Consider the following 27,619-nt stretch of genomic DNA (forward strand, 5'->3'; position numbering starts at 1 on the left):
AAATCTCTCTGAATGCAGGCACAGCCCACACTGGTTTCCTGACCAAAATAAGCTATACTAGCAAAAGGACTTTTTTTTTTTTTGTAAGTCCTAACTATAGGACTTACAAAAAAAAGTCCTAAAGCTGTATAAGTCCTAACTAAAGGACTTATACAGGACTTATTATAATATAATGGTTGCTCGATTCACGTGAGCAAGGGGCTGATCCTGCAGCCCCCTTCTCCCTCCATTCAGGGTACGCCTAAGCTGTAATCTGGAGATGTGATTGTTGCACACATATGCATACCTGAGCCGGCTTGCTAAAACTAGCCGTGTAGGCTCTGCAAGCATGGGCTTGCTGCCTCAATACGTAATGTAAACATTAGGACTTACACAGCATAGCTATGCTGATGAAATAAATCACACCCTCTAACCAACAGAACCCTGGGTGCATGTTTTAAGTGTAGACCAGGCTTTAGGTACTTCTGAAATTTTTCATCCTGTGGGTGTCCCACTCCTCATCTGTAAAATGGGGATACTACTCTGGTTCTCCCACCCTTTGTCTGTCTTGTTTACTTAGACGGTAAATGTTTTGGGGGCGGCATTGTCTCTTACGATGTGTACATAAAGCTGCTAACAAGGTAGTGCCGCCATCACGGTTAGGACCCAAAGCACTTTTGTAATAATAACAATATGTGAGTAGGGGAGGGACATGGTCAGAGTGGTGGGAAAATAAGAGCACGATTATGAGTTTGGGGAAAAGGAAGGTGACTGGAGGAAGGGGAAGCCTGTAGCAAAGAGAAGAGTGTGAGGAAGAGAGGATTGCTAGATGAATAAGGAGCTTGCAAGCCCTGAGGGCAGAGGTATTTTCAGAAGGGTATAAGGACCATGCAGTAGCATACATATATACTGATAGGATCCTGCTTAGATACAAAATTTACAGGGGGGCCCTTATTTGCATACACAGCCTGCACCAGTAGATGCTCTCCTTCACCAGATCTTTGCTAAAGATTTCATCATGACCTGGCTGCATCCCCACCCACAAAATAATGCCATTCGGTATACAGGTTGTCTGCTTTTTGGACCCCCTTTCAATCAGCCACTGAAAGAAACGGCAATTCCCAGAAGCCTTTGTGCTGGGGTTTATTAGCTTTGAATGTTAGCAGATTCACACACTTCTGACAATTGTAGTTTGCTCTTGGGAAGAGGCAATGCAAAGTCTCACTGAACTGTCTTACCCCCACCCCCCAAAAAATGTATTACATGAATATGTGAAAAAGTGGATAGCTTCTTCTTTACTTCCTTGGATTCTGAGATGAAAAAATTCAACAACTTTTTTCTAATATAAGAGTGTAGTTTTCTGTTAATGGACACAACCTACTATACAGCATTGTCGAATAGTATACGACTAAAATGTAGGACATACAATTTTTAAAAAAGTTTAATAAAAGTAAATATGAGCCAAAAAGCATGTTTCTTTTTCAAATTCTATGTCATAAATGCTGTAAAATAAATTAGATTTTTAAAATAAATGTGCATACACTGGTCCAGGTTCTCATGTAAACTAATGCCCCTTTTAAAGTGTAAATTACATTTACACCCACATTAAGACTCCTTTTCACTGTCAGAGTAGTGTAAAGGGGCCTTAGTGTAAATAAGAATCAGGCTCAATAAAGTTAAGGGGCCTGATTCTGCTCCTGTCACAGGCAATGAGAGTTTTGTCATTGATTTCAGTGGGAGCAGGACTGACCGAGTCCATGGGGTTATCAGTAATATAGGTCAGGTTCTTAAAAATTAAATCTTATTTCTGAAATACGGTAGTTAGGCTCCTAAGTCACTCTGGCCTTTTGAAAATTTCACCTCCCGTTGAAAACATTTTGGATTTGATTTTTTTTTAATGATTTGGGTGGGGGAGGGGGCTAAACTTTTGACAAAAAAGGGGAAATAATATAATGGTTGCTCGATTCACGTGAGCAAGGGGCTGATCCTGCAGCCCCCTTCTCCCTCCATTCAGGGTACACCTAAGCTGCAATCTGGAGATGTGATTGTTGCACACATATGCATACCTGAGCCGGCTTGCTAAAACTAGCGGTGTAGGCTCTGCAGGCATGGGCTTGCTGCCTCAATACGTAACTCCAATTGCACATAAGGCGAGGATAAAATGTGGTCAAGGAGCAGCAACGGGCTGAGAAGTAGAAAAGGAAGAAGAATAAATGGCCTATTTTTTTCCCACAAGGAAATAAGTTCATAGTGGGTTTGCAAATAATTAGTATTAGGATTGGTATTACTGAATATCTTTAATTATCTGGAGCAGTGAGGTGATAAAATGTGCAAATGACACAGTTACTTAGTTTAGTCCAGGCTAGAGAAAAATGTCGGGAACTTCAGAGAGATCTAAGAAATCTAGTTGATTGGAGAATGCACTAAATGTAATGTTGATCATATAATGTATAATGGAAGGACCAATCTGAATTACCTCGACATCTTGATGACTGAAATTCACTTCTTTGGAAGAGAACTGGTGCATTGTTGTGGAAATCTCTGCTCCATGCACAGTGGTAATGAAAATAGCAAAGATGTTCGGGCGTGTTGGAAATTGGCGAAGAGCATACCTTCTCCTTGAATACTGTGCTCATTTCTGGTTACCTCAGGCAAGCTTCTCTGCTGTGAAGAGGTCATTAGGGAGCAGGTAATGGCTCCCTAACTCTCTGCCCAGCTCTGGCCTTGCCCAGCCTTTCGTCTGGTGGCTGCTCTACCTTGCTCCAGTTAGTAGTGGCTCCCAAAGGACTACATGGATTAGGGAGAAACTTTTACTACAGGCATATCATTGCATAAATGTTTATGTGGGATTTTACACCTTCTTCTAGTACTAGCCATTGGGGGAGATGGGATATTGGACTACAGGGACATTGTATGCTATGTCCCATATTTATATTCAAAAGGATTGAAAAATACCAGTTTTTTTACCACAGTAAATTCTGAATTTTTTCATTTAAAATATTACTCAAATATTTAAATTTTTTGATGAAAACCTGGTACCAGAAACTGTTTTTGTTGTTGCTTGGTTTTGGGGTTTTTGTTTTTTTGTTGGTTGGGGGTTTTAGGGTTGTTTTTTGGGGAGAGGTTTTTTGTTTGTTTTTTGTTTGTTTTGAAAACATTGCTTGGAAACAAATTTGGTTTTCAGTTAAAATAATTTTGGTGCTCAACACCCCCAAACTATATATATTTTTAACCATGAGCTGAGAGGGAAAAAAGTTTTTGTAAAGAAATCCCAAAACATTTTATTAAAAATATTTGTTTTCCGTTTCCAGGTGTTGTTGAAACACCGTAAAATTTTCCACCTTGTGTGTGTGTTTTGGTAAAAAAAAAAAAGAAAAATCAACCATTTCTAGTGCCAGTGAAGCTCTGATGAGTGCTGCTGTTATTTGGACCATTCAAAAGCAGCTTAGGATCAATATAGGGGACCTAGCATGTGGGTTTTTTGAGAGAAGGAAGGCATAGTTCCACACAGAGACAGAACATAGATCTGCTGTCTCTTGTGGGCTGTCCCATCAGCCATGCACCACCACCACTGCCTGATTATGAGTCAACTTCAGCCATCACCAGCTCCCATCCAAGCCCCAGTCTTGGCTACATATTGAGTAGGCCGAGAGGTTACACTGTTGGAGCCTGTGATGGAGGCCACTCACCTCTCCTGCACACCTCCCTGTTGGCTGGCTATGAACCTGCATTCTTTCCTTTTGACGGCGCCCTCTGTTGGCTGTGTCCCTCATCAGGTGGGTCTTCAGCGACTCAGCCCTCTAAGTCACATGCATGAAGAAACCCATTCCAGGGTAACAAAGGTCCAACAAGGGTTATCACTGTGCTCGTTTCAGAGGAACAGCCGTGTTAGTCTGTATTCGCAAAAAGAAAAGGAGTACTTGTGGCACCTTAGAGACTAAGCCCTGTGTCTGGGCTCAATTCTCAGCCCCTTCTGGGCTACCTTTAAGTCTGTCCCTACACTGTTATAGGGCAGTGCCCCCAGGACTTCCTCCCTGGAGACTCTTCGCCTTTAGCAGTTCTCTAGTGTCCCTTTAAGTCCTGCCCTTCACTTGGGCTTCTAAACAAGCCTTATCCCCTTCTCGGGGCTTAGGCCACCCTGAGAGTGGCTGGTGGGGAGACCCTGCCTCACCCAGTACTCCGAGTCCCGACCCAGGGACCCTACATATAGCAGCCATGTGCTGCTTCCTTTAATAAATGCTACTGCTATTCCCTGGGTCATTTCCCATATAGCCCCTTCCTCTTCACCCTTGCCTCAGGGCTGAAGTTCTTCCTCACGGAGTGCCAATGTCCCCAGAACCCATCTTCTGGTTCTCCCTTGAGCTCCAGCAAGGAGCATCTTCCTTGCTCCTCTGGTCCCCACCAGCAACAGGTCTTCTCAGGTCCTGCAGCTCCTTTTAATTGAGCCTGCTGGGCTCTACTTGGCTGCTTCCTGAAGCCTTTCTAGGCAGGCATGGAGAACCTACTTTCACTGCTCCTTTTCTGGGGTGGAATATGGTAGGACCGTGAAGCCTCCAGCAGGGGGGGCTCAAAGGGCCTGGTACTCCTTTTTACAGGGTCAGGGGTGAAAGTAATATTAAATACTTACCGGTACGGGGCCTCAGGTGGATGGGGCGGGACTGGGGGTTAGCCTCCCGCAGCCAGCCATTGGCCTGGCCTGCACTGCAGCGGCGATTTAAAAGGGCCCGGAGCTCCGGCCGCTGCTGTGGTAGCAGTGGCTGGGAGCCCTGCGCCCTTTTAAATCGCCGGCCCCGGAACAGCTGCCCCTTTTGCCGCCCCGTCAGCCACCTCGGGGGGACAAAAGGGGTAATGATGTTAAAGCGCTGCCGTGGCAGTGCTTTAAGGGGGGTCCTTTGCACAGCAGTGCTTTAACATCGGCTGCGTACGGGCTGGTACCAGCTTCTTACCGGTACGCCGTCCCGTCCCATCCCGTCCTACCTTCATCCCTGGACAGGGTCTGATGAAAGAGCAATGTAGAGCTGAATGTTGTGATCTTATGGATGGCATGGCAGCTCAAACCATCTTGTTATCTACCCTCTTGGCTTCATAGTCATATTGAAGAGAGGAAACTTGAGGTGCCCTTACAGCAGAGCCCTCAGGACAGATGAGCAATCACCATATGAGAAAAGAATGGACCCATTGAAGCATGATCTCCCTGCCTAGATCCTCAATCTTGTCAGCAATACCTCATGGTCTCAAAGCAGCTGATCACCAAAAGAATCAGCTTGGAGAGCAGGAGTGAAATCCTGGCCCTCCTGAAACCAGTGGGAAAACTTCCAACAACTGTAATAAGGCCAGGATTTTACCCCAGGTCTTTTAACCATCACTAAAAGAAGATAATCCACCAATCAGATCACTGCTCTCTTGCACCTTACCGAGGTCTAAAACAGACTGCATGGGATCAGTGAAAGCCAAGAATTTGAGATAAAACCAGAGTTGGTGTGTCTGTGATGCTTTATGGAAAATGAGTCAAATTCTGCACTCAGTTACGCTGGTGTAAATTCAGAATAACTCTATTGATTTCAGTTAGAATATACAATATAGAATATCAGGGTTGGAAGGGACCCCAGAAGGTCATCTAGTCCAACCCCCTGCTCAAAGCAGGACCAATTCCCAGTTAAATCATCCCAGCCAGGGCTTTGTCAAGCCTGACCTTAAAAACCTCTAAGGAAGGAGATTCTACCACCTCCCTAGGTAACGCATTCCAGTGTTTCACCACCCTCTTAGTGAAAAAGTTTTTCCTAATATCCAATCTAAACCTCCCCCACTGCAACTTGATATACCAGTTATACCAGTGTGATTGAAGGCAGCATCACCTGAGTACCTCGGCCCCAATTTAAATGAAAGGACCTGATCCAAATCCAAATGAAGTCGATACAAAGATTCCCACTGACTTCAGTTGTCTGGATTCGATGTTTAGTCAAGACGTGACAAGAGATGGTGACAAGCACCAGAGAGAAGGAAAAAAGGAGAACAAAGGCTATCCCAATAAGATAATGTGGGTGATCTAGCTGGAAATCAGAGCATCTTGTGGTTTCTCACAGAATTTCTCTTAGGATGCTGTTACTCCAGGAGAAAAGCTAGAGTTTTCAGGCTTCACATCAGAAGCATGACTTAAGGAGAGACTACTGGTCAAGATCATAGCTCCATTGTTAGAGGTGCTATACATACAGGTCGTAGGAAACAGTGCCTGTCCTGGAGAGTGTATAATTAACTAGACAAGACAGACAAGGGCAAGAGAAAGGAAGTATTATTGGTCTTTCTGTGCCTCAGTTCCCCACCCGAAATGGGAATAAGGCTTGAATTTTCAGAAGACCTCAGCTTACACGTAGGACCAAAGTAAATCCCCAAGGTTTTCAAACAGTCCAATAAATTGAAAACATGGCCATATGCATCACAATTCACTGAACACATTTGAATACAGCTGATTGACATTTTTCATTTGAAACACTTTTTTGATTTAAAATGAAAACGGCATTTTGGGGCAAACCAAAAATTTCTGTGGGAAATGTTTCATAGCCTTCAAGGACTGAAAGAACCATCAGATCATTTTGTCATTTTTTGGTACAATTTCGGGGGAGTTTTTTGCAACTGAAAACTGAAGAATTCGGGCCCAAACCCAAATATGTTCAGTTATTAGTTTTTTGGCAAAATTTTGAAGAAAAACTTCTGCAAAAATGAAGAGACTCACTTTCACCATTTTTTTCCTGCTAGAACAAAATATGTTTCCTGACCATCTCTGCTTTTGTGTATCTGGCATTTGTGTAGATGCCTAGATAGGAGATGTGGTCTTCTGAAATCATGAGCTCCTTTATGGGTAATGAATGCGTGAGAACCTGATCCTAAATGAATTCATAGAATCATAGAATATTAGGATTGGAAGAGACCTCAGGAGGTCATCTAGTCCAACTCGCTGCTCAAAGCACGACCAACACCAACTAAATCATCCCAGCCAAGGCTTTGTCAAGCCGTGCCTTAAAAACCTCTAAGGATGGAGATTCCACCACCTCCCTAGGTAACCCATTGCAGTGCTTCACCACCCTCCTAGTGAAATAGTGTTTCCTAATATCCAACCTAGACCTCCCGCACTGCAACGTGAGACCATTGCTTTTTGTTCTGTCATCTGCCATCACTGAGAACAGTCGAGCTCCATCCTCTTTGGAACCCCCTTCAGGTAGTTGAAGGCTGGTATCAAATCCCCCCTCACTCTTCTCTTCTACAGACTAACCCATTACCTCAGCCTCTCCTTGTAAGTCATGTGCCCCAGCCCCCTAATCATTTTCGTTGCCCTCCGCTGGACTCTCTCCAAGTTGTCCACATCCCTTCTGTAGTCGGGCGACTTGCCCAGGGTCACACAGAAAGACCATGGTAAAGCCATGAATGGAACCCAGCTCTTCTAAATACTAGGTCAGTGACCTGGTGAGAGAAAGGATCATCAACTTCTTCCTCTTACTGGAAACTGTCAACAAGTGCCTCAGTGCACAAATTCTCTCGTGATTTTCTGTAGATATGGTAAGGGAGAAAAACAACAATAACCATCTCTTTGCCCGCTCTTTGTAATGTCACAGCTACCTGGTCCATTGGGAATACCATTTCAATGGAATTTCCATACATATCATCAGTGAAAGCTCTTGTCATCTAAACTAGATAGCAGATTTGATGAGATCCAGAGGTAGGTTTTTTGTTTGTTTGTTTCTTAATGGGAGTTAAGGCAGCTGTTTTTGGTGGTGCGGGGGAAGGAGATGTGGTATGTTTATATTTTCCCCGTGTACAGTATCACTTATTAAAATCCTGTTGTCCTGACCATTGTCGCTGCCATTGAAGTCTGGTTTATTTACTTGAAAATCTGATTTGTTTCATTTTATTACTGTGTTTGCGAAGTAACTGATATCAGATTCTGCGGGAAAGAACTGCCATTTACCAGCAGGCTATGATGGCTCTGACTCCGTCTGCAGGCCCGATTTTGAGGCCTAGTCTGCCCTGGGGGCTCCAGCAGAAATAAGATTACTGGCAATAACTGCTTTGAATAACAGACACAACTCAGAGAGCATAAAATTAGCATAAACACAGCATCAGTGTGTTCCCTCAGTGGATACGAGACAGGCAGGATATGGAAAATTGACTGAAATGGGGTCAGACAATGCAGAAATCTCCAACACAGGAAATTCTGCCTAGCAGAGAGGAGGTATTATGGCTTTTTAAAAAAGATATTCATGCAGTTTTAATGACAAAAATGTTAGAACAGATGAAAATTAAAGCTGCAGCATGGGTACAAAACCATCCCAAACATTGTCTTTCGAGCCAAATGATTATTAGCAATTCCTCAACTTTTCACTCCTGAGGGTATAATAATAATAATAAACAACAACATAGATTTGCTGTCTTTTAAAATTGATTTCTCTTTTGGGGAGCATGGAGGGGGGGGGCGTGATATTAATTTGAGGAGGATGCACAGGTTTGGTTCGCGAGCGGTAGAGGCTGTATTTTAAAGCATTCTTGTCTCTTTATATTTATCAAATATTAAAATGGAAGATGCTCCTGACAGAGCCAATAAAGAAGAACATTAAGACGGGGACAGTGTAGCAACTATGATTTTGCCATTCTAATAACAAGATTCCACAGATACCACACAGAATAGGATTATCAGTGGAGCTCTAGATAGCTAGATCCCCATACGCCTTGGTACAAAGAGCATTGGATGTTGGAAATTGATGCATGCTTGGAAATCTGAGATCAGTCAGGTCTCCACGTTTCCTGAAAAGGCACATATGGGGAGCGTTTACCTCATAGCCTGCGTGGCATTTGGGGCACTGTTTTCAAAGCAGCCTCCTTGAGGCTGACAGAAATTCCATGTGGGTATAATCCATATTGGGAAAGTGAATATCTTTCTCCTGCTAGAGCAGAAGCGGATTATGACCAGTGCGCGAGTCCTAAAAAAAGAAGTCTCGGAACACTGGGCGTAATGCAGCACTCTGAAAAGGCCAATATTTTTAGTACAAATAATCACTGATTTCCTTTACCATGATCAGATGCACTGGACACCATTCTGGCTCCCCAAAAAAGTGCTGGAATTGTGTTCCAGAGCATCCTGGCACAACTCAAAAAACGCTGTTTATGACTCTTCTGCTTCTCACTAATGAGCATTAGCCCTTCAGCTCAAGTAGAAGAAGCTGCTAACTTCTCAAAGGCTCTGGTTCAAAACCCGCTGAGTGAGGCCTCTAATGCAGATGGTGAGCCCTGCATTTACTGTATAACTTGAGGATCCATGTGAACATGTAATAATAACCCTGAGGAGTTTCAGGTCAACATACAGGAAGGTTATCCCTCATGCTCCTCCTCTGAAATAGTAGTAGCAAATATGCTGTGTTGTTCTAGGTTCCCCCATGGCTGGCTGCACTCCGTGACTCCTTCCTCTGGTGGTGAGAGTGAGAGGAACAATTAAAGTAGCATTAACTAATTCCTCTACATAAAATGGTTCTGAGACCATGTCCGGGGGAACATGCTGTGCAGGTTTGAGATAATGTCCAGGGGAACATGCCATCCTCATGTTCTTTCTGCCTACTCCCTTTACCCATGTGGCAAATTGGCCATATGTGTAGTTTGCAGGGATGGCAGTTGGCAGCTCTACAGCAGGGATGTTGAAATATTTTTTGTAGCCTCCTTTCCCTTCATCCCAGGGGGTCCCTTCACTGCTTTCCTAGAGACTTCCACAGTTCTGTTCCCCTCGGCACAGTAGAGCTAGTCAATGTTGTCCAACATTCAATTTGTCCATGACATTTTTCAACCAAAGGTTAAAATTCAGCGATATGCACTTTTCACGTATTCTGGGGCCTGTTTTTAAACCACCTCTGGAGCTAGTTTGAATTTTTTTTAACTTCAGCAACAACAACAACAACACAATCATTACATTTTTGAAAGAAAGGAATTTAGAACAAATGTTCATGAAAATGTCTTTTGCATTTTCAGTCTGCTCTAGAGGACAGCAGATGGGTGTTACCTACAATGCTGAGCACAATAAGGTCCTGAAACATCAAAAGTCAGATCCTTATGCCCTCATATATCAAGTTCTACATATGAGCAAGAGGGAATCCAATGTCAAGCTACGACACCTCTTAAAGGTGAAGTTTCTGATCTTTTGAAGGAAATTGAATAATATTTTTATTGCCCAAAATTACAGTGATGATGCAATGAGACCACTGTATGTTGTATAAGTAACCAATGGCATCTTTGGGATCATGTCAGTTCTTGGAAGGAATAACAATTAGAGAGGCATGAATCAGATTGGATAAGAATAAACCTTAAGGATTGTGGTTTTAAAAAAACCCTGCAGTTAACTTCTCCCTTTTGGTTTTTCTTTTTTCATTTCCATTAGCCTCAGCCCTTCCCAGTCTAAGCCAGGCTCAGAAGAAAAAGAACCAAAAATGAGAGAGGGGCTGTATTTCCAGTCATGCCAGAAGTAACCTTATGAGAGAGTCTGTACTTGTGAGATTTCAAGGCCAATAAGCTTTATAATTAAACTTCAGCTCCTAAATGAACCTCTTAACAGTATGCCCACGTTGTCTGTTAAAATAAGCTCTAATTGACACCCTCCCATGCTGGCAGTCCTAGCAGAGAGAGTCAGAATATAAAGGCCAGGAAACTGAGCTACCTTCTCAGATGGTCCTTTCAGGTCAAGGGTAAGACATGGTTATGTAGTGTGGGCATAGTTTACAGTGCTGCTGCCTCTGCTGGGTAATTTCTGTGGCTAAATAGAAGACCCCTTGTCCCCAAAGCCATCAGTCTGGCACCTCTCACCAGCACTGGATTCATTAAATAAACAAATGCACATAGGGAAAAAAATCTGATTTATAGGAGGCTTGGATTCCAGCCATGGTTTTCCTATGGAATAATCATGTTCTATTTCCTTCTAACAAAGGACCCCTAACTGCTCCCATTGGGTTTAATTTATTTAATCAAGATGACAATGCATTTTGCTGAGAGGGATCGAATCAGGCACTCAAACAGTGTAGCAGACACATATATAGGTTACTTGCAGTTTAATGCAGTAATAATAATAAAGCAAGGCTCTGGTCTCACAAACCCTTACAGACATGAGTAAACTGAGCCACATGAGTTGACAATGGTTGGGCGGTTGGTGTGCTCAGATCACTGCCTGTCATGCTGACCATTATTCTTCCTTGTACTGACCTGACTGTCTGTCTCCCTCTGTTGTCTCTTGTCTTATATCTAGATTAGGTGCTTTTGGGGGCACAGACTGTTCTTTTGTTCTGTGTTTGTACAGCACAATGGGCTCCTGGTCCAGGAGTGGCACGCCTAGGTGCTATGGTAATAAATAATAATTAATAATAAAAAATAATGGTTCCATTGACTTCAATACAGCCTACTGTATGTGTATAGCTACTTGTGTGTGTAAGGGTCTGCAAGCTCATTAAGCAAGGTAGTGCATCACAGATACGAAGATTAAAAGGGCATTGACAATTTAAACCCTAGTCAGTTTCAACAACTATGTTATTTGACAGGTTTCAGAGTAACAGCCCTGTTAGTCTGTATTCGCAAAAAGAAAAGGAGGACTTGTGGCACCTTAGAGACTAACCAATTTATTTGAGCATGAGCTTTCGTGAGCTACAGCTCACTTCATCAGATGCATACCGTGGAAACTGCAGCAGACTTTATATACACACAGAGAATATGAAACAATACCTCCTCCCACCCCACTGTCCTGCTGGTAATAGCTTATCTAAAGTGATCATCAGGTTGGGCCATTTCCAGCACAAATCCAGGTTTTCTCACCCTCCACCCCCCCCCACAAATTCACTCTCCTGCTGGTGATAGCCCATCCAAAGTGACAACTCTTTACACAATGTGCATGATAATCAAGTTGGGCCATTTCCTGCACAAATCCAGGTTCTCTCACCCCTTCACCCCCCTCCCAAAAACCACACACACAAACTCACTCTCCTGCTGGTAATAGCTCATCCAAAGTGACCATTCTCCCTACAATGTGCGGTACAATATTTGAGGTACTGGCCCCTCAGCGCCCATGTCCCTCTGCCATATTTGTGATTTTATAATATCCTATTTTTAAAACCAGAAAACCGACATAAAAAAACAGAGGGAATGGCTAACTTACTGACATAGGGTTCAATCCTGCCACATGCTGCTGAGCTCTTCTGTGGAATGTGCCAGCTCCCACAGACGCTGGCTGGGGCTGCGGGGTTTCAGCAGAGCTGTCCAGAAAACGATAACGATTTTTCACATTAAATTTTTAAAAAAAAAGTCAGAATGATTTCGTTGTTGTTGTTCCACGGGTTTCAAAAAGGAATGATTCATCCAAACACTTCCAGGGACATTGTAAGAGAAAAATGTCCCGTTTTGAAAATTTACATTTTTAAAAACTGCCAGATTTCAGTTTTTAAATATTGTTCCTCATTTGACCCAAGCTTTCTTTTCCTCTTTTTTAATACTGTGCCACTGAAAAGAGGGGAGAAAAAGTAGGGGGGAAAGGAAAAACAACCCTGAAAAGACAAAAACACAATTTTTTTTAGACAAAAGAATTCTTAAAAAATTATGAAAATTTCCCTTTTCAAAAAAGGCAATTTTTCAATGAAAAAAAAATCCCACTTGACAATTTTCAAACAGTTCTAGTGCTAAGCATCTCACGGTAGTGTGTAACACTTCCAGGATCAAGCCCTAGCACCTGTGGTTTGAGGCTGTTTGGCTCTGGGGTTTGGTTCGGGCCCAAACAAATAATGATAGACAACAAGAAAATGTCACAAAGGCACAGTGAAAAGTTATCACTGGGACGAGGTGGACACTAAAATATTGTGGGGGCCATCATAAAAATGTTCACCATCAACTAAACTCGTTACCTATTAATGGCTATGTGGGTTGGATGAAATGGGCAAAAAAGAGATCAGGGGGCTCTGGAGTTGCCAATCTCTGTCAGCCCAATTTTAATTCTTCAGAACCAACCTCCAAATTTAGGCCATATTCCGGGAAGGACTTATGCACATGAGGGCCCAGGTTCTCAAAAGTATTTAGGCGCCTAGCTCTTAGGAACTGACAGTGCATCAAGTTAAGTATGTGTGTAAACCTGTGTGGGATGTTCCAATGAGTGGTTAAGACAACCACTGGATGACAACTTTGGATCTAAACTTTATTTCTGAAGAAAAATGGCTTTTTGATTAAATATTTCTCACGCATAAAACATCATTTACCATTTTTGTTTTTCTGTGAAAACCAGAATAATTTCAATGAGTTTTATTTGAGGAGGGAAGGGGTCCTTTCACTTCTCAACCATCTTTTCTGTTCTGGGCCCCTAGTGTTCTGTGGAAATGGTCATGAATTCAAGCTCTGGATCCCAACTTACTCAGTCTTTGGGAGCATTTACATTTTGATCCCTAGTTCTCAACTTGCATCGACCTCTACTAAACAAGTTGGAACATCAGGTCTGAAACCTCTTCAACTTCTGGGTCTGATCCAGAAATTAAATAACACTACCACCAACAGGTCCTTAGCTGACAGGGGTGCTGTGAGCCTAAATTAATTCATTAACATATGTAAAAGTCTTTGCAATCCTCAGATAAAGGCTCCATGGTACAAGCTTTCATGATCATATTTCAAGTCACCATGAAGCCTAATTTTTACTCTCCTCAAATACCAACCCCAGTCTTCCTCCCACTGGACAATTTTTCCATTGGGAGCGACATCAGGCTCATTGTTTGTTAGTTTACTAAGTGACTCCTTACTCGCTCAGTTGTTAACATCTAGTGGCTTGTTAATGGGTTGGAATTTGGCTAAGGCTCCAGGATTAACCCCTTAGTCTTAGCAAAACGGACTGCTGCCAGGGGAATCTTTAATGACCACAAAGTCTGGACCTTAGTTTTATATCTCCTCTGAAAGTCTGCACTGTCAGGAGGGACTCAGCATTGTATAGGCTTATCAGATTTTTAACTTGGTACAGGTGGGAAATAAACCTGCTTGCTTTTTAATTTAATAGTGAAATTTAGGGCCTGACTCCCTGGTGGTATAAGCTACATATTGGATGGAAATTGATCAGAAATAAGGTGAAAGTTGCAAAGTAGTGTTACTTGCACTGATTTAGCACTCTGTGTAATGTGCATTGTTTGGTAATCAATGGAAGTTGTACTCACTTACACCAGGGCCGTGTTTGGCCCCAGAAGTGCTGTGAATGGTGTGGTAATAAGTTGCACCCTCTTTTAGTTCTTTCCTGCTGTCCCTTATTTCTCCCATTCTTCCCCCTTGGTGTGTAAAATACACTCACTTTGCACACCTACTGAATTCCAGGTCTGTGCAATTACACCAGTTAATGTACACCTCTTGTGACTCACTCACATCTGAAAAAAGAAAAGGAGAACTTGTGGCACCTTAGAGACTAACCAATTTATTTGAGCATAAGCTTTCGTGAGCTACAGCTCACTTCATCGGATACATCTGACATCACCATTTACATAACAGCTAAAGTTCTCTCAGAAACTTTGTTAGTCTCTAGGGTGCCACAAGTACTCCTTTTCTTTTTTCAACAGGAAGGACACCCATTTACACTTACCTGAATTTGTTCCACTGCATGTTAATTAAAGGCTTCCAGAAATCTGGGCACATGGATTAAAATGGAGAGTGGTTCTACTATGAGGTTTCACAGCCAAGATCATGAGTTATCTTGATAGTATCTCTGCAGATGCTGTAACAATGTCAGCAGCATCTCATTTGTTGGCATTTAGGTTACAAGCTAAGTTAAGAATAGTTATTTTTTTAAGTGTGTCTTAATTAGAAATGGCTTGAAGTGGACCAGCAGAGTGCAACTCTTTGTTGGTATCTCACTCTGAATTGTATGTCTTGAGTTATTCTCTTTAGTGATGCATCTGAATCAAAATGCAGAATGTCTCCAGCTTTGTTTGGGGGGGAAGGTGGTTTAGATTTAGATCTGAAGCCAAACTCTATGATGAAGTCACGTTTGATAGTTTATTCTCAATATTGTGACTGTACCTGCAACACTGACAGACTCTGGTCGTCAAGGGGTGGGATCGAACCTGGGATCTCTGGAGCTAAATGCGTGAACCTCTACTGCATGAGCTAAAAGCCACATGGCTCTTAGCTAGGGCTGTAGCAGACTCATTAATTTCAAAGTGGTCTCGGTGCCGCTAGAGGGAACAGAGCACCACACCCAGGAGATGTGTGAGTTACATACTCAGAACAAGCTAGGTGCTATACAGACAGAGCATGACATTGCCCTTGCCTTGAAGCTGTCACAGACCAAGTCCCTGATCCTGCAAAAAGATTTACACAGGCTAACACTCACACTCACATAGAACCTCAGTGAAGCTCTGCTCAGGCCCAGGGTTATCTTAGCTGGATCAGGGCCTAACATGACAAAAGACAGAGGAAGAATTGGGGAAGAGGATGCAAAACATAAGAAAAATGATCAAGGGAGAGCGGTGGAAAAAAACATGTCCTTAATTCCATTTTTCCTTTTATTTTTAGGGTTTGTAGATCATTAGATATTTTCTGTCTATTTAGTTTTTTCAGGCAGTGGGTAAAGGAAGAGGGAGACAAGGACAAAGGGAATTTGGTCTCTCCCACATCTCCCCCTGTAACTGTAAAACAAAAGAGCAGTTTTAGGGCAAAAGCAGCTGCAGGGCCCCTAAGAGCGAGTGGGAAGTTTATTAGAGGAAACTCAAAAGGTTTGGTTCCATAAGTGCCCACAATTCAGATTTTGATCTTAATGGTGTATTGTGGTGTATTATTGCCAGCCTCAAGTGATCGAGAATCATGTAACTGTCCCTTCCTTCCAGTGCTTGATTTGTGTGGGCAGCGGGGGAGGTGGCGTCACATTTTGAAACTTGACTCGGCATTTAAAAGAGCTAGAAACTTTCATTTGAAAGCAAGCTAGGATTCTCACCTAATCACATGATTCCAGGAGCTGAGTCTTTTAAGAAAAATCACTAAATGCCATCAGACTCACAATTAAGTCATACAAGTTGGCAACACTACCAACAACCTCTTCTCTATAAAAACATCTTCCTTAGTGATGTCTTACTAATTCCTCCCTGCACCGTGTTGTCTTACATTGGACATTTTCCCCAGAATGTCTTTCTGGTGTTGGCCCTTGAAATTTGGCAAAACCAATCAGCTGCTACCCTTAAGTAGTTATTTTACCACTAGCAGCTGTATCTGCTACTCTTTTGGCTGGTAAGTGCCTACTGTTTTCCCTTTCATATTGTTAAGGCAACAAACATTAAGGGAACCATCCAAACTGCTTGAATCTGTAAAATCAGATGGATGTTGTACAAGAGATGGACTTTCCAGAGAGATTTTTGGTATTTTCTGTTTTGGAGCAGGCCAGCAAAAAAATATGAGGAAAGCCATGTTGGAGGTAATGTTGTGCTTCTACTTTTAATCTCAGCCAGAACATTCTTGTGGAGAAGGTACCTCAGAGGAGCTGAGCTCGGGAGAGAACTGGAGACAGGCAGACTCCAGGGGATCTCTGGGTAAGCTTCTGCAGCCAGTTTAATCTGTTATATTGTTCATGTAGTTATTAAATCACACACACACACACAGGAAGCATTCCCTGTACACGAAAACCACCTCATTGTCCTCCTTCAAATCCCTCCTTAAAGTTCTCCTTTGCCATGATGCCTACAACAAAATTGACATCAGTGGGGCTCCTGGTGTGCTGAGACCATGGCCTGTAATGCTGACTTATACTGTCTCATTGTTTCTTTGTGGTCCCCCAACTGTTGATATCCACCTATTGTCTCTTGTCATCTAATTAGATTGCAAATATTTTGGGGGCAGTCTCCTAGGCACTACGGTAATATAAATATGAAATAATAATTTCACGGAAACCCCAGAGACTCCCTGCATCCTTAATTATATAATAGACTTCAGCTTGAAAAGAACTGAATGTCTCCTATCTATCTAACATACTTACATGCCCCTCATTAGCACCTGAGTGCCTCACAGTCTTCATTCTCACAATACTTGCTCCTATGAGGTAAGGAAGTACTATCATCCCCATTTCACAGGCACAGAAAGATTAAGTGATTTGTGGCAGAGCAGGGACTCAAACCTGTGCCATCTAAGTCCTAGGATAGTGCACTGGGACAATCCTTTCTGTTTTGTTGCCTTTGGCATCGAGATTGGCTAGTGTCTCAGAGGGCTGAGCCCAGAAATCCAACAGGTGAGCAAAAGTGAAAGAAAGTTAACTCTGCTTTTTCAAACTTCATTAAAAACCCGTGTCTGAGTTTGGGGAGAAAATCTGGGTTGGTTCTCATTTATCTAATCAGATTCACCCCTGCCTCGCTTCTTATTATGCTTTGTTATTTATCGTCTAGTAATTAATCTGAGCCACTGACTCAAACGGAACTAGCCAACTGAAAAAGAAAATAGAACAATCCCCCCCCCCCAGTATGTTCTCTTTGCCTAGGGCGATAGGCAGCTGATGGCTAATGGGACAGATGAAGCTCCTTTCATACATTTAGCTGCTTGTTTAAGACAGAAGAATGATTGGTTGCCTTGACCAGCTCGCTGAAGCTTTCATATATGCTGTAGGTAAAGCTCGTAAGAATTTTTTTTCCTCTGCAGAAAATTTCCATTTTTTGGTCAAAATTTGAAAACTTAAAATGTTGATTTGGAAGTGCTGCTGCGATGCTTCATGGGAATTGTAGTTTGGGTGCCTAATACTCCCATTCTCTTCTATAGGTTGGGCTCCCTGGTTGAACTAAGTCTCTCGTGTTCTTCCCTCTTGGAGAAAGGAGGCGGTGCGCATGGAATCCCTGGTCATGGTGCATGATGGGAGAAGTCTGGTCATGGAGCTTGGCTCATAGGAGACAAGGCAGCAAAATTATAACTCCACAAGGCAACATCATATCCAAATCAAAACAGTTTGCTTTTAGACAAAAAAAAAAACCCTAAAATTTTCCATGAGAAAATGTCAATGTTGCTGGAAAAATTCTGAGTTTTCTGTCAGAAAATCGTTCCCAGCTGCATGGCTGCTCTGCTACTCAAAGCCAGTGTTTTCAAACTTCCCAGCTCTGGGGCAGCCTGCCAGGCAGAGTATCCCAGAATCAGGGCTTCCACGTTCTCCAGCTCCAGAAATTTAAGAATTCCTCTTCCAAGGCAAATTAATATTTTTGTTCTATTTGTAGCCAATTAATTCATTTTAGCATCCATTTTTCACTGTGTTATTTGGTATTATGGTCAATTAAGTTGCTATTTCATAGATAATCAATGTATATTAAATAGATTTAAATTGTAAGATTACAGAAGTATAAGACTGACAAGTATTCAGGAGTGGTGAGTGTGTATTGGGTTTATAAGTGTAGGGGCAAGGTTGCGGAAGATTGTCGAGGAGCTAAGTGGTGGACTGAGTATGTGACTGGATGTAAGCGGAGAATGCAGGCAGTTTCAATGAACTTTGTCCGACAGACCCTGCCAAAAGATATTGTAGCATAGCTCAGCATATTTTTGCCTGTAAATGAGTCAGTTTATGTAATAAGCATAAATTATATATATAAGAATGTAACCAGCTGTGACCCCATGTAACCCCGAGATAAGCCGGGGAATGTAGCGCCACAGAGGACTCCCCCGCGGCGGAGTCCTGCCTGGTCAGCTGTCCTGAACAGCCAGAGTCCCCTGCAGCCCCTCCACGCATCCTAGGGGCTCCCTGCACAGATTGGAGCGTAAGTTCTTCCTTCCTTCAATAAAGCATAGTCTACTATTCTTAGGCCTGAGTGTCCTCCTTTCACTGGTATCTCCCCCCCAGCCCTTGCGGGCAAAATAAGTAAAGCAAAAGAGGTCATTTTCAGTCTTTTCAGCTTGAAACTGTAGCAACAGGAGCTGAACCCATGGTAGTTTAATAAAACATTGCTGAATTCAATTTAAATTAAAAAAAGCCTACACATTTCAGAACACTCTAAAAAAAATTGGACTAAAAGCAGATGTTTTAGAGGAAGGATTGTCCTCTGGTTAAGACACTGATAGGGACTCAACCGTGCTGGGTTTAACTCCTGGCTCTGCCACAGGGCTGGGTGAATTTTGTTGGATTAATCTCACTGTAATTTAATTCCCCATCTGTAGAATGGGGACAAGAATACTTTTTGTCTCATTCTTTGTCTTGTCTATTAGACTAAAAGCTCCTTGGGGGAAAATATTGTCTCTTACCAGGTGTCTGCATGGTGCCCAGTAAAACAGAGCTCCAATCATAGCTGTGATCTCTAGACACAACTATGACACAAATTATGATCAAGTGATGAAGAATAGGTGGGAGTTTTAAAAAATAGATATAGACACATGAAAACATATTATAGGTAAATGTTCTGGACACAGTACTGCCGACCCAAACCGGCAGCACATTGCTCATGGGCAAGAGATATTGTGATCGTCATCAGCCTGCTTTGGCTTTTTATATTGGCTGCCTATTAAGTGGTGTATTCCATTTAATGGTTTATAAATTCAATTTTTGTTTTATTTTTTGTAACTTTGATGGTATATATCAGTGTTTTATTTTATAGTATTTTTTTCTATTTAAATTTTCACAATTGCAGGAAGTTATGTGGGGGGGTCAGACCATAAGTAGTTAATGACAGTAGGCATTGAGATTCAAAGAGTTAAAGCTTCATAACCGTTAAAACACTAATTGCCAACGTCGCATGTCATAACATACAAAGTAAAATAGTCTTAAATCACACTCTAATATGTTCTCAGTAGCATTCTTCTTACTTTACGTATCTGTACATTTCTATTTATTATGGCTGGAAATATTTTTTCCTCAGTTTGTGTGTGTAAAATGAAATCTACGCTTATCGACAGTGACAGATAAAAATCGAATCCTTCCAAGCCTATTTATAAAGCTCGGAATGGGACTAGTTGTGATTCTATTCACAAACTCCTCCTGGAGTCTTTGCCTGGCAGTTTTTGTGCTCACCTACCACCCAGTGCATAGGGGTTGCACTATCTCACCTGAAGTCAGCAGGCTAGTGAATCTTTGCTATGGTGACCCAGTGTGGAACTCACTACCCCCTGATGTTTGGCTCATTTCATTTAAGAAAAACACATCAAATCTCTATGAGACTCGCAATGAAAATCCCAAGAATTGGCAACACTAACACGTAAACAAAATGTAGTCAAAGGCTAGAGAATTCATTTAAATATAAATTAAAAAAGGTTCTTTCTAAATATATCAGATCTCAGATAATCTGGAGATGATAAACATCCAGTTTTACAGTGCTCCTCCCAACCTTCTGCATGCAGCCTGTCACTGATCAATGTAAAATGAAATTCCCACCCACATGCATAGTCACTTACACGCATGCTCACAGTACTGAAACTTCAAAAAACCCAAAAAACACCACTCTTGAATTTACCAGAGTTAAAATGATTAGTTCAAATATTCTGCAAGTTTCTGCATTAGCTACTTTGCAAATAGAATTGGTACCTTAGCATGTCATTCATTGTCACTTACCACAATGTGAGCCCAGTTCTGATCGCAGTTACACTAGTGCAGTAACCACAATGGAGTCACTCCAGAGTTACAGTGGAGGGACTAATCAGACTCTGCCCTATATGTTAAACTGCTTAGAGATTGGCATGGACTGTGAGATTGGATCCAGATTTCCAACACCCAAAAACTCACAGGTTTTCAGAACTGGGTTTTGGATTCTTCCCTTTGTAAAGATGGGGTTCATTTGCGTTACAGGCCCTCACATTGCTTGGTGCAGGTGTTTGGTTTGAGCCCGTCACTACCATGGATGTGTACTCTCCTAACTGGGTGCAGTTATATGCACTGAGAAAACAATTGTGCGTGGTCCTGTAAGCTGGTGACTTCCTAAGCTCTTATAAAGAGGGAACAAATAAGATCAACCACTACTAAGGTCTTAATGGCAGCTGAGTGGAAATACTAGCACGTGGTTTGTGATATTAGCTTCAGGGCATGATGTTTATAACAGACACATTGCTACATGCATCTCACATGGCCTCCTCTTGCCTCTCATGCCCTGCCCTCTGGAATGTCGCTGCTATTCATGGGGTCAAAGTGAGTGAGAATCCAAGGGCAGGAATCAACACTAGTTTCCACATTGACTCTGTTTATTTCAGTTCAGTCACTTGGGAATCATGAGGTTTCTTCTGTTTTTTGTTGTTGTTGTTTCTTCTTCCTTTTTCTTTCAAGGAACTTTACTGCTGAATGTCACAGAGAAAACACAGATTTGCCAGCTGCTTATGGAAGCTCTAGGCTCCCTGGAAAAGTAAAAAGAAAAAAATATATATATAAAAAAATCTTTGCCTATGAGAGCGTTTGTTTAAGCAAAGTAAGGTTATACACCATGCCGTGCCTGCTTTCAAGCACAAGTCTCTACAACTCACTTGTGCAATGCACTTCCCCATTCTCCCTTCACAGCTCTGATCTCCCTTCACAGCTCCTTTCTCCCCTTCAGAGAATCAACTCAGACCCATAAAAGCCAGGCACTGGTCCTCCATAGCAAGAGATTTCTTCAAAGAGACTAGGTTCTCTCCTGTGCTAGAGCTCAAATCCATGCCGGGAGAGGCATCATTAGAATCTCAGAGCTGGCCCCAGCCCTGAGGCGATTTAGACAGTGGCTGGCTGCTCTAAATTATGCTTCTGGTGCAAGGTCCGTAATTGCTCCACCACACTCCTTCTTTCCCCTGACATGCTCCCTGTGCTGGACAGGGACAGGGTGCTGCTGAGGAGCAGATATGCCAGCAAGATGTTCCCCTCTGCCATTGTGGCTGGATGATGGACCCTTTCCCCCCATTCGAGAGGTGCTGTCTGTCCCTAAATGATTAGAGGGGACCTGAGGCACAGAGAGATTAAGGGCTTTGCTTAAGGTCATATACAGTGTGTACTGCAGAGCTATGAACCCAACCCAGATCTCAAGTCCCAGTCCCACAACCCAGATCTCAAGCCTGTAAAGTTTCCTCTTTATTCTTATATTGAGGAGGCATGTGTGTGCGTGCGTGTGCGCGCCTGGGGGAAGAGATTGTCCCATTTCCCTTCAGATGCAGTAAGGGACTAATTGTCCAAGAGCCACTGGATCCGCCTAGCTCTTGGGACACCTGCAAAGGCCAAGACCAACCATGAAGAACCATGCACTGACTCCTATCTGAACCTTTGTGACTTGAACGCACAGCTCCTGCAGCTGTGCCCCCAGGGCCTTCTCTGCCACCCAGAACCCTGGCTTTTTATTTTTGGAACCAGCTACCTGTCTTACAGCTTTATGTTTCTTAACTGTACTAATTCCTCAACTGAATCACCATGCAGTGCACAGACCTACTCTGGGGACCTGCAGCATGGTGTGGCAGTAACCCTCATCCTTTTTACCTCCAGCCCTCCTTACTGTTTGCCCTTGGATCATGTGTAACAACAAATTAGATGGGGGCAGGGCCCTTACCTTTCCTCTGTGCAGTATCTGTCCTGCCTTTGGGAGCTGCACAGGAACACAGACTTCTCACAGGGCCACCATTAACTCGCCTGTAGCATTCAGGGCATGATGCAGCAGAGAATGGCTGCTCCCTCTCCCTCCATCCCCACCACCTCCCTGCTCCTTCCGTGCCTGAGCCTCACCGATGGGGTCCAGGGTGTATGGCTGCACTGCAAGGGAAGGTGTGAGTGTAGGATGGGTAGGCTTAGCCATGCAAGCTTCAATCTAGCTAACATGGGTAACTATAGTAATTTAGATATAGCCACACTAGCTTCAGCATGGGCTAGTAACCAGAATAAGTACTCATGCTCCCTGGCAGGCTTGTACTCTGGTTGCTAGTGCTAATCTGTGCCACCGCATCTTCACTACTCTAGTTACCCATCCTAGCTAGATTAAAGCTAGCATGGTACGCCCAGTCACACCTTTCCTGCCAGTGTAGATGTTCCCTCAGAAGCTAATGTCACCTCTGATGAAACGGATGCTAGTAATAATACTTTCTGGCTCTCTTCACCCATTGATTTTGGAGCACTTTACCAAGGTGGCTAAGTAACATCATCCCCATTTTACAGATGAAGAAACTGAGGCACAGAAATCAATTAGAAACCAGGAGTTCCAGACTCCTGCTATAACCATTAGACCACGCTCCCTCCCCAAGAATGGGATATTGCCTTGGAGAACCCCTTTTTCTTACACAGAGTTTATCTTCCTTCTAACTCCGATCTCTGCCTCTCTTCCTTCCTTTTTCACCGGCAAGGGTCATTCTTGAAGAAGGATTTAACAGGGTCCCTCACTTCATTTTTTTCTTTGCGGTCTGGATTTAAGAGAGTCCTTCTCTCCAGTTCATAGCCAGGACCTTAACACAGAGCTGATGGGTAGGGCTGCATGAAAATTGTCCATCAAAACTTTTTTTTTTTTTTTTTAGGAAAAATTGGATTTTTGACAAAAATGATTTTTTTTCACAGAAAGTACCTGCTTTTCTCAAAAATTTTCAGTTCGTTTCTCAAAACACTGAATAGTCAACAGCTGAAAACTTGCAGCCAAAAAATGAAGTTTGTGGTTTGATTTTAGTTTTTTGCTGAAATGCCAAAATTTTCTATGAAAAATTTTGATTAAAATGACTTTTTTTGTTTGCTTTCATCAAAATTTTCTGTGGGAAAGAATCCCGGTTTCGGATCTCTCCTGTTGAGGGATGAGCACCCTTCCCCTCTCTTTCTCCCATAATTAAGAATGTTAATTCTACAAGGCTCACACTAGCTAGGTTTTCAGAAGTGATGAATGATTTCAAGAGGTTTAATTTTTGGGTGCCCAACTTGGGGCATCTTAAAGGTGCTTGATTTCCAGAAGGCGGGTACTCGGCACTTTATGAAAACCAGGCCCCTTCAGTTTGGGCACTGAAAAACAGAGGCATTCAAAGTCACTAGTAACTCTTGGAAAAATAGAAGCACACTGAAAAATATCCCACAACCCCTCCTTCCCCCACAGACATCTAGGAACAAAGCAAAATACTTACATGTGCTCTTACTCTGAATTTGTTCTGTGATTTTATTCCCCCTGCCAGATATAATTTTTTATCAGTACAGATATATTAAAAAGAAAAGGAGTACTTGTGGCACCTTAGAGACTAACCAATTTATTTGAGCATAAGCTTTTGTGAGCTACAGCTCACTTCATCGGATGCATATAGTAGAAAATGCAGTGAGCTGTAGCTCACGAAAGCTTTTGCTCAAATAAATTGGTTAGTCTCTAAGGTGCCACAAGTACTCCTTTTCTTTTTGTGAATACAGACTAACACGGCTGCTACTCTGAAACCATATATTAAAAAGTTATTTCTAAGAAAGTACTTAGAGAGGAAAGGATTTCTGATCTTTTCAGACTATGTCCTTCCTCCTCAGCTGTCTTTTTCGCTCCCTCCCTCTATTCCTTTCTCTAAGGCTTATGACAAACAAATGACTTTAAAACACTGAGGCGTAATCCACACCCCCTCTTCTTTAACTCTTTCTCTCTCTCTCTCTCCATCACACACATACCCTCTCACACAGCCACTCACCCACCCACACACAGAGTCACAGATGAGATCAGCATGCAGAGTACTTAACTTTACCTTCTCCTGAGCCAGCTTTGTTGGTCCCCATATAGATTCTCATTTTATGGGGATCAATGATCATTGATGCTTCACATTCCCTCCCATTTCTTGCTCTCCGATGTAAGCTTAACTGTTGAATCCCCAACAAACTCACATGCTTTGGAAGATTTTCACTGGCGATTGAATCTCTGCTAAACAGCATGTTGTAGCTCTACCTGGGTGAAAAAGTAGCTTAATTGTGCTGGTGTAATAAATGTACCATAACTCCACTACTGCCACCAACAGGACACTCAATAAAAATGTGCCATTTCCCACAATCAGCTCCTGCTTTACTATCTAGATTTTGAAAAAAGTTAATAAGTAGATAAGAGGAACTTGTATAGAATGGTAGTGTATTTGCTCTAACCAATCCCTCTCTAGAATGTGATTTACAGCGTTCTGTTCATACTGATCTAAGCAGTATTAGTTACCCCTTGTTCATCCAAAATGGCTCTATGAAGCACGCATAATATTTCCTTTAAAATATATACATATATTTTTGAGGCTCAAACAGATATCAAATCATCAAGGCAAAGGCGTAAACAAGACAACACATGCAGGCTTATCCCAGATATTATTACACGTCGTCATTAACGGGATATCCTAATGAATGAATTATTTTTTGTGAAGCACTTCAGAAGTAGAAACCACTTTCCCATGACAAAGTTTCTATCCCGTGCCAACGATTCATTCTACCAGGGGCTTCTCCTTTGTTATTGAAACCAGCTGGTCCAAACTGGGAGAATGACCAGAAGTTCAATGCATTAAAACACATTTTTGGCCACTGGTAACAAATACTGAGCACATTACTTTCAGTTGTTTTTTTAAGCCCATTGCCCAGATTTATTCCAAGCAAACGTTGGTTTTTTTTTGTTAACAGAAGAATACGTTTCTTCACATACTTTCGCAAAAACAACTTAATTTTAATACTAGAAAATTAAAATTGGATAGGCAAAGCACTTTCCAAATTTACTGTATCATTTATCTCTAGAGGAGGGGGAAAAGTCCCAAAAAACTAAAAATTCAGAGGAAAATTTGATTTTAAAACATCCATGATTCAAAAACAAAGATATTGGTGCCACAGTTGTAGAAGTACGAATTTATTTCAAAAGGACATTGTCATAGCAAAATTAATTTGAAAAACCTCAATAACTAGATGATTAAAACTTTAAAAACCCAGTGTACTTTCTACTCCCGATATGTTCACGAGGGTGTGACTTCTGCACTTCACTCATTTTAGGTGATAAAACTACAGTGGTGAATTTCACTTTTTGTCTAGTTTCAGAGTAGCAGCCGTGTTAGTCTGTATCCGCAAACAGAAAAGGAGGACTTTTGGCACCTTAGAGACTAACCAATTTATTTGAGCATAAGCGTTTGTGAGTTACAGCTCACTTCATCGGAAGCTGTAGCTCATGAAAGCTTATGCTCAAATAAATTGGTTAGTCTCTAAGGTGCCACAAGTCCTCCTTTTCTGTTTACTTTTTGTCTAGTGGTTTCTCTGTTGGGGGGTTCTCATGCACTGTTACAATGTTGGCAGGTTGCAATTCACAGCTCTCTGGGGGCACATTTGAGGCTTGATCTACATTTAAAACTTATTTTGGCATAGGTCTGTCAGTCAGGAGCGTGAAATAGGGTGACCAGACAGCAAATGTGAAAAATCGGGACTGGGGTGGGGGGTAATAGGAGTCTATATAAGAAAGAGACCCAAAAATGGGGACTGTCCCTATAATATCAGGACATCTGGTCACCCTAGCGTGAAAACACCATTCTCTGACTGACATAGCTATACCGACAAATCCTCAGTGTCGATGCAGCTATGGCATCAGAAGAGTGCTTCTGTCAGCGTAGCTCATGCTGCTCAGGGAGGCAGTATTCCTACATCAGCAGAAAAACTCCTTCTGTCAGCATATGCTGTGTCTACACTAGGGGGCTATGGTGTCACAACCTATGCAGCATAGATCTAGCCTCAGTCCAGAAATAATTGTTTTCTTTCTGGGGATGAATGTTGTCTGTAAAATGTTTCTATTTGTATTAAGTTTTGCTAAAAGGTCTTTTATGATTCTTCTTTTTAAAGAATGACACCAAAATACTATGTAAACTGAGCTGACGTTCAGTATTACACATGAGTGCATGTGTGTATGAGAGAGAGAGAGAATTCAGGGTAACACTGTCAAAAAAACACAACACTTAGGCAAGTTAGTCTGTCATTCCCCATTGAAAGGTAATGGGATTTATGCTCCCTAGTGGAGTTAGACCTAATTTTTCAGCCAAAACATTTTTGGCAAAAAAATGCAAATTTGACAACCGTGAAACACGTTGCAAATTCATGTTGGCATTGCCAAATGCTTCATGTTGAAAACACAAGCCAAAAAACCAAAACCAAAAAAAAACCCTTTCACTTTGACATTTTCTAAATGAAAAGTTCCAGTTTTTCAGTTCAAAGCCACTTTTTGTTTCACATCTTCAATAATTTTATTTAAAAATTCAAAAACCCCAAATTGATTTTTTTAAAAAACGTTGATTTGCCAATGTCGACAACAAAGTAGGCCGTATTGACTAAAAATCCAACCAAACAACCTGAACTCAAGATAACTCAATGTGAGACGCTCTCAGTCTGAGTCCACTCAAGTGGACAGTTATGGAGTAACACACTCACAAGGAAAGTTTGTTCCTAACCCTCATCAGGAAGCAGTTTGCCTTATTCTCTGAAGCCTCAGGGTCCATAGCCCTTATGCATTTTCATATAATCTATTGTAACTTTGGATGTTCTCATTAAATCCATATAAATGAATGATGCTTTTCTGAATCTGCACTTTGCCTCACTGACCATCTTGTGGCAACGAGTTCCACAGGTTAATCACACACTATGTAAAAGAGCATTTCCTTTTATTAGTCTTAAATTTAATGGCATGCCGCCTTGTTCTTAGACAGAGACTAAATAGGAGTGTTCTGATCTACCGTTTCAACACTGATTGTTATGTTCTGTCCCTCCATCATATCCCCTCTTACTCGTCTGCTCTCT

General features: G+C 42.1%; 1 protein-coding gene across 3 annotated transcripts in view; it reads left to right on the top strand.

Annotated features, from left to right (window-relative positions):
* Positions 1 to 27,619, top strand: part of PKHD1 (PKHD1 ciliary IPT domain containing fibrocystin/polyductin) — a 466,962-nt gene that overhangs the window by 413,395 nt on the left and 25,948 nt on the right. The window contains exons 68-69 of one of the 3 annotated variants that reach the window (XR_012157891.2): positions 16,442 to 16,526; positions 17,740 to 18,187. The exons of 1 other annotated variant lie outside the window; for it this stretch is intronic. The gene's annotated coding sequence lies outside the window, so the exon portion shown is untranslated. Of the gene's footprint in view, positions 1 to 16,441; positions 16,567 to 17,739; positions 18,188 to 27,619 lie in introns of those variants that run through there. One more of the 3 variants, XM_073335718.2, reaches the window with a different exon arrangement.

Source organism: Lepidochelys kempii, chromosome 3 (assembly GCF_965140285.1).
Source record: "Lepidochelys kempii isolate rLepKem1 chromosome 3, rLepKem1.hap1, whole genome shotgun sequence".
Classification (NCBI taxonomy): Eukaryota; Metazoa; Chordata; order Testudines; family Cheloniidae; genus Lepidochelys; species Lepidochelys kempii.